Source organism: Lonchura striata, chromosome 32, assembly GCF_050655825.1.
Source record: "Lonchura striata isolate lonStrDom1 chromosome 32, ASM5065582v1, whole genome shotgun sequence".
NCBI classification, from domain to species: Eukaryota; Metazoa; Chordata; class Aves; order Passeriformes; family Estrildidae; genus Lonchura; species Lonchura striata.
Window position 1 is genome coordinate 4,530,194 of NC_140734.1, and position 12,991 is coordinate 4,543,184.

Here is a 12,991-nt window from a genome sequence, read left to right on the forward strand (position 1 = left end):
TTTGAGAAAAGGGCGAGCTTGTTACTAGGAAGTGCAGCATGACAACACCTCACCTCCCATCAAGTGGCAAGAAAGAAACCTCCACGGATGAATGGCAAAGAAGAGTCGACTGACAGACCTTGGCAGGGGCCAGGGTTGCCTGAGGCAACCCCCAGGGGTACAAAAATCGGAGCAGCCAATTTATAGATGAGCTCATGGCTGCCGGGGTTGCCAACTCCCAGCATCGCACCATCCTTTTTCTTATTCAGACCTTTGTTGTATTTTGTTAAAGTTTTTAGTAAACTTTTAAAATCCTTAAAAGTGAATGTCCCTTCTCACAACTCAGAGAGTAACATCCTCTGTGAAACCACCTAAGTTCTTTCCTGCAATGTGCTGAGGGCTGCATGGAGAGAAACATCCAGGGCAGGGAGGCTCCAGGGGAAATGCTCAGGACAGCCACAGACTGCACAGAGGGACATTAGAGTGGTGGGTCTGCAGGGAGAAGTCACAGCTGCCTCCCTTCTGAACCACCCTGAGGACCTGGACAGGGCTGTGCCATGCCCTGGGCACTGACCTGGAACTGAGGGATGTGGCAGAAGCCTTTGGTGTCAGGGATGTTGAGAAGGCTGGGCAGTGTCACTGTGAGACCTCTCTCAAAGCCCCTGGAAAGGCCAGAGCCATCCCAGAGGGTCCTGGGCACTTGGGAAGGGCAGACATAGAACCAGTCTGCAAACAGGGCAGGGAGGGGATTGGTACAGTCACAGACTGGTCAGGCTCAGCAGGGAAGGGGATGTGGCAAATCCTCCTGCAGCCATTCCACGCACTGGCAGCACAAGGCAGGGACTGCAGAACCCACGTGGGAGGGAAAAGAAGGGGATGTGGTTTGCCCAGACCTTAGCAGGGTCTGTGACATGGTCTGCTGGGTCTCCTCAAAGCCAGATTGGAGAGAGATGGGCTGAAGGAATGGAATGTGGGGTGAGTGGGAATTTGGCTGAACAATGAGGGTCAAATGTTGTCCATGGAACAGAGTCCTCCTGTCAGCCACGCCCTGGTTACATCCTACAGTGACCAGCCCTTGACTATAATGGAATATTCATATATTCCCTGTGCCATGGGACAAAATGCACTTCCATTTCCTTTGTGGATGATGCCAAATTGCTGGAAACCCTTGCACAGCTGCATCTGGTTAATGCTGCCTGCTAGAGAAAAGCTGAGCAGAACAACACTGGCGGGTTAAATGTGTGTGGCCATCAGGTGCCCAGCGAGCCTCTTTCTCCCTCTCTCTCTGTGATCTCCCAAACTTAAGGCAAAGGAGACACCCAAGTTTTGTAGATGCTCATGGCTGAAAGAAATTAAAAAGCTCAGAGAGTCCACAAAGGCCTATAAAGTTTTATTAATTCATTATGCATTTGGCATAGAAACTGCGATGTCAGTCCCTGAGCTATAAAAGGGCATGTCAGTAGGTTTTGTATAAAGACACAAGAGGAAAGGTGAAAGGGAAGAGAGACACAGACAGGAGAGACACAGAGATGTGAATCAGAGGGGCAGAGAGAAAGGAAATTAGAGAGAGAGGAGATCCCCAGTCCTGGTTCCAGCATTGATCCAGCCATTGGGATGTCCAGGGTGCTGGGGCACAAATGTGCCTGGGCTTGGTGGGAGGACCTCTTCACTGATCATTTTTCCCTGCCCTGGCAATAAGTGTCTCACTTTCGGTGCAAATAACTTATCACGTGCAGTTTGTTCTGCTGAACCTTTCTGGAAATGGCTCACAGGCTTTGGGGGTCTTTGGTGGTGTTGATCCCCCCACAGTCCATGCCCACTTCTCATTCCTGCACTTGGACCATGTCCTGCTTATGCCCAGGAGCCAGAGCAAGGATGTTTGTCCTGGAAAAGTTCTGCCTTTATCTGCATGGCCCCTTCTGCAGCCACAGCCTGTTCTTCCTCACAGTGTGTTATTGCCAAGAAGACTTGGCTGTCCTTACCAATCCTTGGTTGGTCCCACGGCCATCCAGTTTTTGATGTCTGGGATACGCAAACCAGGTCCTGATCTTCTGGGCTTCTACACCCTCCTCAGCAAGGGCCTCAAAAGGAAAAGGCCACAGGTGGAAGCAAAGAAACAACAAATGAAATCAATCCCCTATTGCTGATTCCCATCAGCAGACAATGTCCAGCCACCTCTTGGCAGGACAGGATCAAGAACATGTACTTTGTGTTTTGTGTGAGAAATGTCTTGGTAGAAAGCATCCACAGCCCTCCCTGCCAGCCCTATCCCCTTCCTTTCCCTCAGTTTATTGCTGACCGTGACATTGCACGGAATGGGAGATCCCTTGGGTCAGTCCAGCCCAGCTGTCCCCTCCCTGTGCCCTCGGGAACACTTGCCCACCCCCACCCATTGGCTGGGGGGACTGCAGACATGGCCTGGGCATGGCAGGGGCAGGGCAGGGCTGGATATGGCAGGGCAGGGCCCGGGGGCAGCGAGATGGGAGTGTGCAGCTGCAGGGACACAGCAGAGCTGTGGGACAGCGCAGGACAAGCTGTGCTGGACATGGCCAAGGGCCCTGGCAAGGCTGGCAGTGGCCAGGAGAAGCCAAGCCTTGGTGCCCTGGGGCCCAGCAGCGTCTTGCCACCAAGGGCTGTGAGGAGGAGACACCTTGTCCTGAGGCACTGGGGCCTCCTGGCACAGCCCCAGCCAGGCTGGGCACTGCCATCCCTTGTCCTGCCCTCAGCACCCCTCCATGTGCCAGTGCTCCCGGCAGAGCCCTGAGCAAGCGGGCAGGGACAGGATCTGCCTTCCCTGGGCTGGGGCTCAGGCCTTGGCCTTTCTGCTGCCTCCAGCCAGCCCAGGCTCTGCTCAGCAGCTGAGCTGCCCACACAGAGCCTTTGCCTCCCTGCACTCCTGGCCTGGGCAGCCTTGGGCAGCAATGGCCCTGGGCCCTCCTTCATGCTCCCAGGGACTGCAGCTTCTTCCAAGGACTTGGGCTTTGCCTTGGAGTCCTGAGAGCTTTGTGCAACCATGGCCTCCAATTATCTGCTGGAATTAGTCCCTGGAGATTCTTTGTCAGTGACAACACTCAATGGGGATCATTAATGCTTCAAGGTAGTGCAGTTCTTTTAAGGTACTTCCCTTTTTCCTTCCCACACTGAGTCTCTGAGAGGTTTGTGCCATCCTGGCCTCCAATTCTCTCCTCCAACGAGTCCATGAGGGGTCTGTGTTGTGGATGGACCTCAGGGGACCCATCCATGCTTTGAGACACTTTGGGTTTTCCCTCGGACTTTGACTCCTGGTTAGTTTGGTGCAATCTCCTCTCAGGCCCTGAGCTTCCAGGGCTCAGCTCTAAATGCACCACGGGGCTCACTGGGATCAAGCAAGTCCTGACAAACCATGGCTCTGCCCTGATTTCCCTATGCTCTAGTGCAGTCCATTAGGAAGGTTTCCTACAATACTGATGGAAAACTATTTGCAAGAGCTTCCAATAAATCCACATTCCTCTTTGAAGAGTATATTTTATGATTGTTCTATTTAGAGCAGAGGTGACTGCAGCATTCAGCGACTGATATTGGCCCAGGGACTCTCCTGAGGATGTCTGGCCTAGTCAGAGAAGCTGTGCCTTGAGGTCTGAGGCAGTGTGGACAACCTTGCTCCACATAGCCCAAGCCCGTCCTGTCTCTGCTCATTCACCTGGGACCTGCTGTGCATGGAGAAATGGCTGCACTCAGGCAAAGAGGGGTTTTCTTCTTTTACTTTTTGAAGCAATCTAAAACTCCTAAGCTTCCCCATTTAAAACAGACACACTCCTCAAGTGTGTGCCAAGCCCTAGGTACCTCAAGGAGGTTCCCCTTCCCCAAGGCAGAGCCCTGCAAGGAATGATGTAGACACACAGGAAGTTCTGCAATGAACACAAATCCAGAGTTGGCTCAGGGCAGAATGAGAGCAACTCCTGAAGGACAGACCAGCTTTGCACTCCTTGCAGCTCAAAGCTCCCAGTGGGTCTTTGGGAGGTGTGTGAGTGACTCAAGAGCGAGGGAAGGGAGAGGCAGAGAGCCCTGGAAGTGCTTCTGTGCAGACAGGCAGTGGGGAAGGGCACCGCACACCTGCCCTGGGCCGGCTGTGAGGGTGGATCATCATCCCAACCTGCACTGGCCATTGCAAGGGACTGCTGCCATGGACACTGCACCGACCCCACTGCGCCAGCCCATTGCTCAGGGCTGCTGTCACTGCCCAGAGCCAGAGGGGAGCCCTTGCTGTGGGTTTGTGCCGTGGCCGCCTGCCCTGTGCCGCGCGGGCCGGTCAGGCGCCGCGGAACCAGCAGCAAACACCAGGGCCAGGGCCAAGGCCGGGTCAGGCAGACAGAAAGGGGCAGTGCTGGGCACTGTTTGCATGGCAGCCCTCACTGGGACACCACACCTGGGTCACCTGGCCTGGCAGGTGCCATGGAAACCCCTGGCAGGGACTGATGGCACAGACCCTGGCACTGAGACGCTGCTGGGCCGGGTGCTGAGCACAGGGCTGGGCACACAGAGATGCTTTTGCTCTTGCTCAGCTCCCACTGAGCCAAAGCCTGGCCTGCCCCTCCTCTGGCCACGCTGGAGAGGGGCTGGGGCTGCGGGAGACCTTGGGAGGGGACACAGCCAGGACAGGTGGCCCCCACTGACCCCGGGGATACCCCAGACCATAGGGCATCACGCTCAGGGTATAAAGTGGGGGGAACAAGGAGGAAGGGGGGACATTTGGAGTGATGGCTTTTCTCTTCCCAGGTAACACTTAGGCTGGAGGGGGCCCTGTTTCACCAGTGGGCAGGGTCAGCACCAAAGACACAGACACCAAGTGAAGGAATTGTGTCATTTATATCATGCACAGCTGCAAAGAATTACAAAAGGATAAGCTCAGCAAAGCACATCATCATTAGCAAAGCATTACAAAAAAGCTCAGCAATGCATCCAGTCATTGCTACCAGAGATTGCCTGGAGTGATTAAGGAAAGATCCATCACCAGTTAGCCTCAGGTTTTAGCATCATCCACAGCCACACACCAGCTGGGGGAAGGCAAGGACTGGAGAGCCACTCCCAGACACTGGGAATTCCTGCAGGTGCCTCCACCTCTGCAGCCAATGAAGCTCCAACCCCAAAGCTGTGAGAGGACACAGCTTTTACAATGTTTAACAAACAAGCTGACATCACTGCTAGTGTGAGAACATCTGCTTTCATTCTCCTGACTGCTTTCTCCCAAAGCCTGGCCAGGGCTGAAGGAGGAACCAAGGGAGTTGACTTTGATCCTTCACCCCCAAACAAGGCCACATGGGGCTTTGTCTGTTTCTAAATACAGAAAGATAAATCCATGTTTTATCAAGGAACACATACATGGATCATGTTGTTAATCATGCTTCGTTAATGAGTGGATACAAATACAACATTTGCTTGGAAGGTTCATCTAGAGGTGAGCTTTGCCTCAGGGCCTGTTCAGGCCTTGATCACAACCTGTTCAGGCCTTGGTACTTTGATTGGTCCTGAGACCTACAATCAACTACAACCTTCGTAACAATTCTTTCAGTAACACAGCTTAGATTTAGGTATTAGGCATAAAGGCATCTTCTCTTGTTCTACAATTAAGTGCAGTTTAAGTTCATTACTCAGAACTATTCACGTTCCTTTTAAAACATGCCTAAATTGTTGCTATTCTCTCTTATTTACCAAATGCCTCTCTTTTCTTGATACTGTCTCTTTTAAGGAAGGTCTCAATACTCCACTTCCCAGCACAAAGTGTCCCAGCAACTCACCAAGTGCACACACTGCAATGATCACAGGCCCTGCCATGAATGCATTTCACAGCAACCTCTAATTTGGCAGCCATGAAGCCAATCCCACCGAGAAAAATCTTCTTCTTTCTGCCACTCTTCTACTGCTCTTTCTGTCAAGGTGATTCCTGACTGTTGGCCTTCAAACCCATCACTGCTAGCAGTGCAACATCCCTGTCCCCTGATTGCCCAGGTTCCTCCTTGGCCAGCAAGAAGATAATCCAAGGCCATGCGGTTCTCTGAAGTCCACATTTGTGTTTGTTGGAGCTCATAGGATGTGCTATTGGACATTTTAACAGTACCATTTGCTACCTCTTCTAATAATCCATTCAGCTCATTCACGTCAACTCCACGGGACAGGGCAGTGCACATGGGGCACAGGGTGAACCAGAATCTTTTGCTTTCTGAAACCCAAGGCACTCTTTGGGTGGAAAATGTTCTCTGGGCCCTAAGTCTTCTCTGTGCTTGTTGCTGAAGGAGCCTGAATGGTGGCCCTGCAGCTGGGAGTGGTGTGACACTGACACTGACCAGCTGCAGCACCCCAAGTTCTACTGACATTGGCAGTGATGGTAAAGCACAGAAATCTTCTGACACTGTAGCCTCTAGAACTATAACAGGGTTGGGTTTCTCCTGACGGGAAATCTGAGTGAATCCTGTCTCACTGATCATTGTATTCCTGTGTCCCACAGCAGAGTTTTCTGTAACTGTCCCTTCACTGACCCTGTTACAAGGCAGAGCCCATTGACAGAGTTCTGGCCACCCCACAGGGTGAGCCCTCCAAGGGAACCCCATTCCTCCCAGCTTCAGCTGAGAACATACCCAGCAATTAGTGACACTGAGTGCTTTGGCTACCTTGGTCTTTACATTTTCAAAACATTTTTGATGACTGATCCCTTGGAGAAACTCTGGAGGTGTTTTGGCAAACAAAGGTTCTGGCTGACTATCAAGGTACAAATTACAGACATCAGTAGTACTGTAGTGACACCGTTCTTCATTCTTTTAGCCCAATCTCATTCAAGTTAGGAACAATAATTCTGTTGTCCATGGAGCTGGCACCTTTTTAATTCCAGAATAATGCCCACAAGGTCCTTTAGTGTTCAGTTTTACCATGTTGTCTGTGGGTAACAAGGCTTGGTGGGGCCCTTTCCCCTTTGGCTGGAAGAGGGCCAGGACCTCTATTTAGGGAAAAAATAGGAAAAAGAAAAAAACAATTAGATGAATTGTAAAAGATACAAATAAAATCCAAGTGTTAGTGAAACAACTTCTGTAACTTTGCATTAAGAGGTAAATGATCTTTTTAAAAAGAGAACTATTTACATTGTAAAAAGAGAGTTATTTACATTGTAAATGTGTGATGGCAGGGATCCATCTTACTGACCTCAGCAGCCTTTTTTAAAGTTTTTGGGGCTTGTTTCCAACATTGTTATTTTAAATTGTGGTCAAAGCAATAGGAAATTGATTGGGGCCCTTCCAACTCCAGACAGGACTGGGAATCTAAACTCTGTCAAACCCCAAATCCTTTAGAAGATGACCTTCCTTCTCACTCTGGGAATGAGCTGCACATTGCCTCTGAAATTGTCAGGGGTTTCTTACGGATGAAAAATCCCACTTACGGCCTTTTGCTCTGGTTTGGAAGTGGGAAGGGCAACTCTCCATCCATCAGCTCCAGACTGCACTGCCTCAGGAACACGGCTCACTTGCCAGCTTTGGCCACTCATGGCACTTCTAGAGGAGGAAGAGAGTGAAACTACACAATTACAGCCAAAAAGAAATGAAGAATGAATAGTGGATATCCAGGCATTCCTGCGGAGATTCAGGGGTTCAGCTGGGATGGTGGAGAGTCTGGGTCCTTGCCAATTGAATGTGTGACCCCAGCTGCAATCTCCTGGCCTGCAGGAGAGTCTCACTCACCTGCCAAAGGAGAAAGCTCAGGCACTGTGCTCAAACGGGCTCATCTGATGCAAAGCTGTCAGAGCAATGTGAGGGCAGAACCAGCCCAGCTGTGCCCAGGGCAGAGCCCAGCAGAGCCCTGGCAGAGCCCAGAGCAGCCTCAGCACCCGCAGAGCCCGGCTGCAAGGAGAGAAACCAGAAACCACCCGTCAGCTGAAGGCTCCTGTCCCCTTGTCCCAGCTGCCCACAGAGCCCAGGCCATGCTGGCTGTGCCCAGAGCCGTGCCCAGAGCTGACCATCACTGCTGCCTTTGGGAGCAGAGCAGGAGGGCAGGACATTCCCAGCCTGCAGCCAGCCACAGCACATCCAGCCCTCAGCAGCTGCCCAGAGCAGGAGACTCCTTGTGCTTGTTGCCATCTCCCAAAAGCTCTGATCCCACCATGCCAAGCAGGCCGGGACTCACCTCTCGCCATCCTCCGCTGGGAGAAAAGCTGGTCCCAAATTATGTCCTCAGCCTTCTCCAAGGGCACAGCCCATCCACGCTGCAGCTGCTCCCAAGCACTTCCCAATCCTGACTGGACCTTACAATGAACGCTTCCTCGAGAAAAACAAACAACAAATTGTTGAAAAGTGATTAGAGACAAGGGGAAGCAAGAAAAAAACTCTTATCTCTGTCAGGGGTCTGAGGAAGGCCCAACCCCCACATGCTAGGGAAAATCCCACCCATGGGGGAGAGAAGCCCACACTTTCTTTCTTCCCTCCTTCACTGCCTCCCAAAATAACAGTGATCCCAAAGTAAACAAGGGATGTGGAGCAGCCCAAGCCATTCCTTGCCTGCAAAGCAAAGCAGCCCCTGCACAGGTTCTGGAGTCCCACCTCTGCTCCCACCATGGGGGTTTGTTTGTGTCGGGCTGGCTGCCCCAGCCCCAGCCTCAGCCTAGGCCATGCTGGGTGGTGGGGGCTGTTAGCAGGGCCAGGAGCAAACTCCCATTTTGTATCCACCACAACCCATGCCCCCAGCCCTGCCAAAAAACAGCTGGGCAGCCGACTGAAGTTGCTTCTGCCCCAGCACAGGGGGAACCTTTTGTTCCCAGCCAGTCTGAGCAATGCCCAAATCTGGGAGCATTTCCCCGGCTGTGGACTCATCTGCAAATCCGCTGTGGAGCCTGGCTTTGGAGAAGGTGCCAGAAGTTCATCATCTTCAGCTGCCAGTGTCCAAGTTGAGGAAGAGGTTGTCATCCTTGATGTTGTCCTCGCTGTCTCCAGCAGCCCCACCTGGTACAGCTTCTCCAGGGGCTCCTTCTCCTTCCCTGGGGGTCAAGACCAGGCTGTCAGGGCTCTGCCCAGGGCCCCAGCTGTCAGGCAACTGGGACAAGCAAAACCACCTTGGATGGCAGCCACCAGTGCTGGGCAGAGCAGCTCCGCTCCAGCACAAGGGCTGCGTGTTCCCACCAAACAACCCCAGTGCATTGATACAGGCAGGGAAAAAAGTCTGGGTTTCCTTGCTTCTGATTGAGAGGGCATGTGTGGAGCTGTAACTTACCAGGGCCCTGCAGCAAAGTGTGCATGAGGCTCTCTCCCTTCATCTATGACAGGTGACTATCCTGTATCCAAGGTTCACAGAACAGGTCTTCTAAGGAAGGTCTGTCCAAGAAGTGCATGGATAAACACCACCTGATAAGTTCTTGGCACGCTGGGCAGAAAAACCAGAAACCACCAGTCAGCTAGAGAAGGCTCCTGTCTGCTTTGCCCCACTCTTCCCATGCCCAGGCCATGCTGCTTCTGTGCTCCCAGCTGGGCCTAAACTTTCCTATTAATTCCCTGTTGTGGAGGAGAGCAGGAGAGCAGGACATGTGCCACCTCCTCAGCGGCTGCCAGAGCGAGATGCTCACAAGCCCGCTGCTGTCTCCCAGCACTGGTATTCCCCCGTGGCCAGAGATGAGGATCCACCTGGAGAGAGCCGCTGTGGCAGCGAGAGCTGATGGTCCCAGCTGATCTTCCGGCCCCTCCTGAAAGGGTGCTGCCCGCAGACCATCTGGTGCAGCAGGATGCCCAGGGACCAGATCGTTGCTGCCTCGCCATGGTACCAGCCCAAGCGGGTCCATTCCGGGGGGCTGTATGACAGTGTTCCTGTGGAATAGAGATGGAGTTCATCAGGGGGATGCTGCTGCTTCCAGAGCCTGGCCCCAGCATCCCTGGGCATGCAGGGGCTGCCCCAATGACACACGGGGTGACTGCTGCACTCTCGCCAATACTTGGGACTTGTGTACAAACTCAGGGCTGGACAAGAAGCCACTGGTTTTGGAAGAGGGCAGCAGAAGCCCCAGCAAGGCCTGACCATGACATGTAAAGCAAAAACCCAGTCACGGCTGGGGGAAAAAACAGGTCCTTATCTTCCCTACCTGCAGTGCCCCAAAGATATTATGAAGCCAATATTTTATGTTTTCATAAAATATTATGGAAACAAGGTGAGTGGAGCAGTCCAAGCCCTTCCTCTCACCTGCACACCAAACTGGCTGGTGCACTGGTCCTGGCCCCCTCCTCTGCTACCCCCACCCACGGGTGCTTTTGTCAGTCTGGCTGCTGCTGCTCCAACCCCAGCCCCAGGCAGAGTGGTGGGTGAAGGCTGCCAGCAGGGCTGGAAGATGCCTCCCCACCCAGCCCCACTCAAAAGCAGCTCAGGTAAAGACTCAGTACCCTGACTGGCAGCAAAAGGGAGAATCCTCGCTGCCACACCCAGCTTGGCCTGTGAGATGTTGGGCCATGAGATGGTGGGACCGGGAGCACACCCCTGCCCGGGCTCACCTGCAAAGTCAGTGTAGGCTGTGTCCTGCAGGTAGGTGCCACAGCCAAAGTCGATCAATTTTGCCTGGCCAGTGGCCAGGTCAACCAGGATGTTCTCTGGTTTTATATCACGGTGCAGGACCCCGCGGCTGGTGCAGTGCCGCACGGCCTCCAGCACCTGGCGGAACAGCTCCTGTGCCACCTCTTCAGACAGGAACCTCCGTGCCCGAATGAAATGCAGGAGGTCCTGAGACTGCTCCGGCCGCTCCAGCACCATCACGATGCTGTTGGGGAGCTCAAACCACTCCAGCAGCTGGACCACACCAGGGAAGCCGGTGGACACCTTGTCCAGCAGGACGATCTCCAGGGGTGCGCTGGTGCCGTCGGGCTGCGGGAGGACCACGGTGCCACCAGTGGGACTGATGTCGTGCCAGGGCAGGGGAACCCCTCAGCCAGCCCGGGATGCTCTGCGCCCTGCGCTGGCCCCACGCCCGCTCCCCATCGAGGCGTCCTGGTGGCTTCCCCCATGCCGGGCCTCGCCTCATCCCCGCCCGGCACGGCCCGGCTGTTCCCGCTGGCCCCGCTCACTCACCAGCTCGCCCCAGCGCCGGACGCGGTTCCGTGGCACCCTTTTGATGGCCACCTGCAAGCCAAAGGCAGCAGCGGGCTGAGCTCGCCGCCCGCCCTGCCGAGCCCCATCCTCCTGCCTCCTTCTCCTCCGCCTCCTCCTTCCTCCTCCTTCTCTTCCTTCCCTATCCTCCTCCTCCTCCATGCCCGCCGCCGGCCCCGCCGCTCACCGGGGCGCCGTCCGAGAGCCGCGTGGCTGCGAACACTCTGCCGAAGCCGCCGCGCCCCAGCAGCGAACCCACTCGGTACCGCTCCTGCAGGGCCTCCTGCGCCTTCCCTGCGGGCGGGACGCGGCTGTCAGCGCTCGGCCCGGGGCCAGGAGCGGCCCCCGAGCGCCCCCCGAGCGCCTCGGGCCGGCCATCCCCAGGCCTTCGGTCTCGGCAACGGGACACGGGAGGCTCGGGGCCGGCGGCCGCGCTGCCGAGCGGCGGAGCTCGGGCCGGGGAAGCCGCAGCGGGGGCGGCGGGAGCGGCCGTGCCGCGTGTGTCCTCCGCGGGGCCCGGGAGGCGCCGGCGCCGGGGCCGGACCCTGCGGCGGGGCCGGGGCCGGGCTCGGGCCAGGCGGAGCCAAAGGGCGGCGATGCCGGCCCAGCCCCAGGCACTGATGCCCGCCCGGCAGCGCCACCGCCAGCACGGCCAGAGCCGGGCGGAGGCGAGACCGCGGCGGGGCGGGCGGGGCCGGGGACGGGGCAGCCCCGCCCGAGGCCGGGGGCGGGCCGGGGGCATGGCCCGGCCCGGCATGGGGAGAAGGAGGCGGGGAGAGGAGAGGGACACCGGGGAAGGACACCGAGGGGAAGGTGTGCGAGAGCGGGAGAGAGAGAAGAGAAAGAGAAAGAAGAGAAAAACTGCTTTTGCTGCCGCTGCTGCCGCCGCTGCTGCCGCCGCCGCCGCTGCTGCCTCTGCAACTGAAGCACCGAGGCCGTTTGTCCGCGTGTCCGTTCCCCGCTCGCCCCACGAGCCCCACGGCCGAGCCCCGCGCGCCCCGGGGACAGCCCCTTCGTCTGTCCAGACACGGGAACTTTGCAGTGTGGAGCCCAGATCCAGAGTCCTGACTCCTGCACACTGGCAGAGGAATCCCCTCTGCTGTGTCGCTGCTGTGCATTGTCCTTGCCGAGGCTCAAACACCCTTGGGGCACATTCCCTTGCTGTAGGATTCCTACCTGACCCAAGAACTGCACTGATGTCTCCAGCGTTGCTTTCCAGTAAAAACAGGGGAAGGAAAACTGCGTGTAGCTCATGCTATTTTTCAGTGTTTATAACTTGCTAAGTGGCCCATCTTAGAGGTGAGATCCATTTGGAATTCATGGCATGGAGAAGTCGTGCAACATGGAAAAGGAGAGCATAGAAATAAAGAGGAAAACATCTTAGATACTTTCTTTCATTTTCATTGCACTTCTGCAAAGCTGTTCCACTTCTCCAGGAATCTTCTCCTGTCTGCTCTTGACAAGAACCTCTCATGGAGAACCGGGTCGAGCTTCTGTCCCAAGATTTGCCACCTGCTCCAGCTTCTCTTGGCTTTCCACACTGCACTGTGTATGCAGCACAACTTTTGCAGCAAAGCAGGCCAAGTGTTTGGAGAACTTGACATGTCCTTTCTTTTCCTGGGGGGCTGGGGAGTTGTGCCACTGGTGAAGTGGCACAATTGTGACTGTTTAGGGCAAATTTTGTGAGGAAACTTCCAAAAGGAGTCCGTCTACAAATCAAGTTCAAGCGGCCCTTCTCCCTACTAATTCAGGAGAAGACTTCCCTGGAGAAAAGTGGAAAAAACCAGTTTATTTAACAAGTATAGTATTCACAAGCATGAATAATATGAAATAAACCCCCTCAGAGTTCTGAAGAGGTGGCAATTCAGAAAGTCCTTTTTGTGGGTTGTAGTTGGATCACTCGGTCTCTTCTCAGTCCCTCTGGCACTGGAATGCA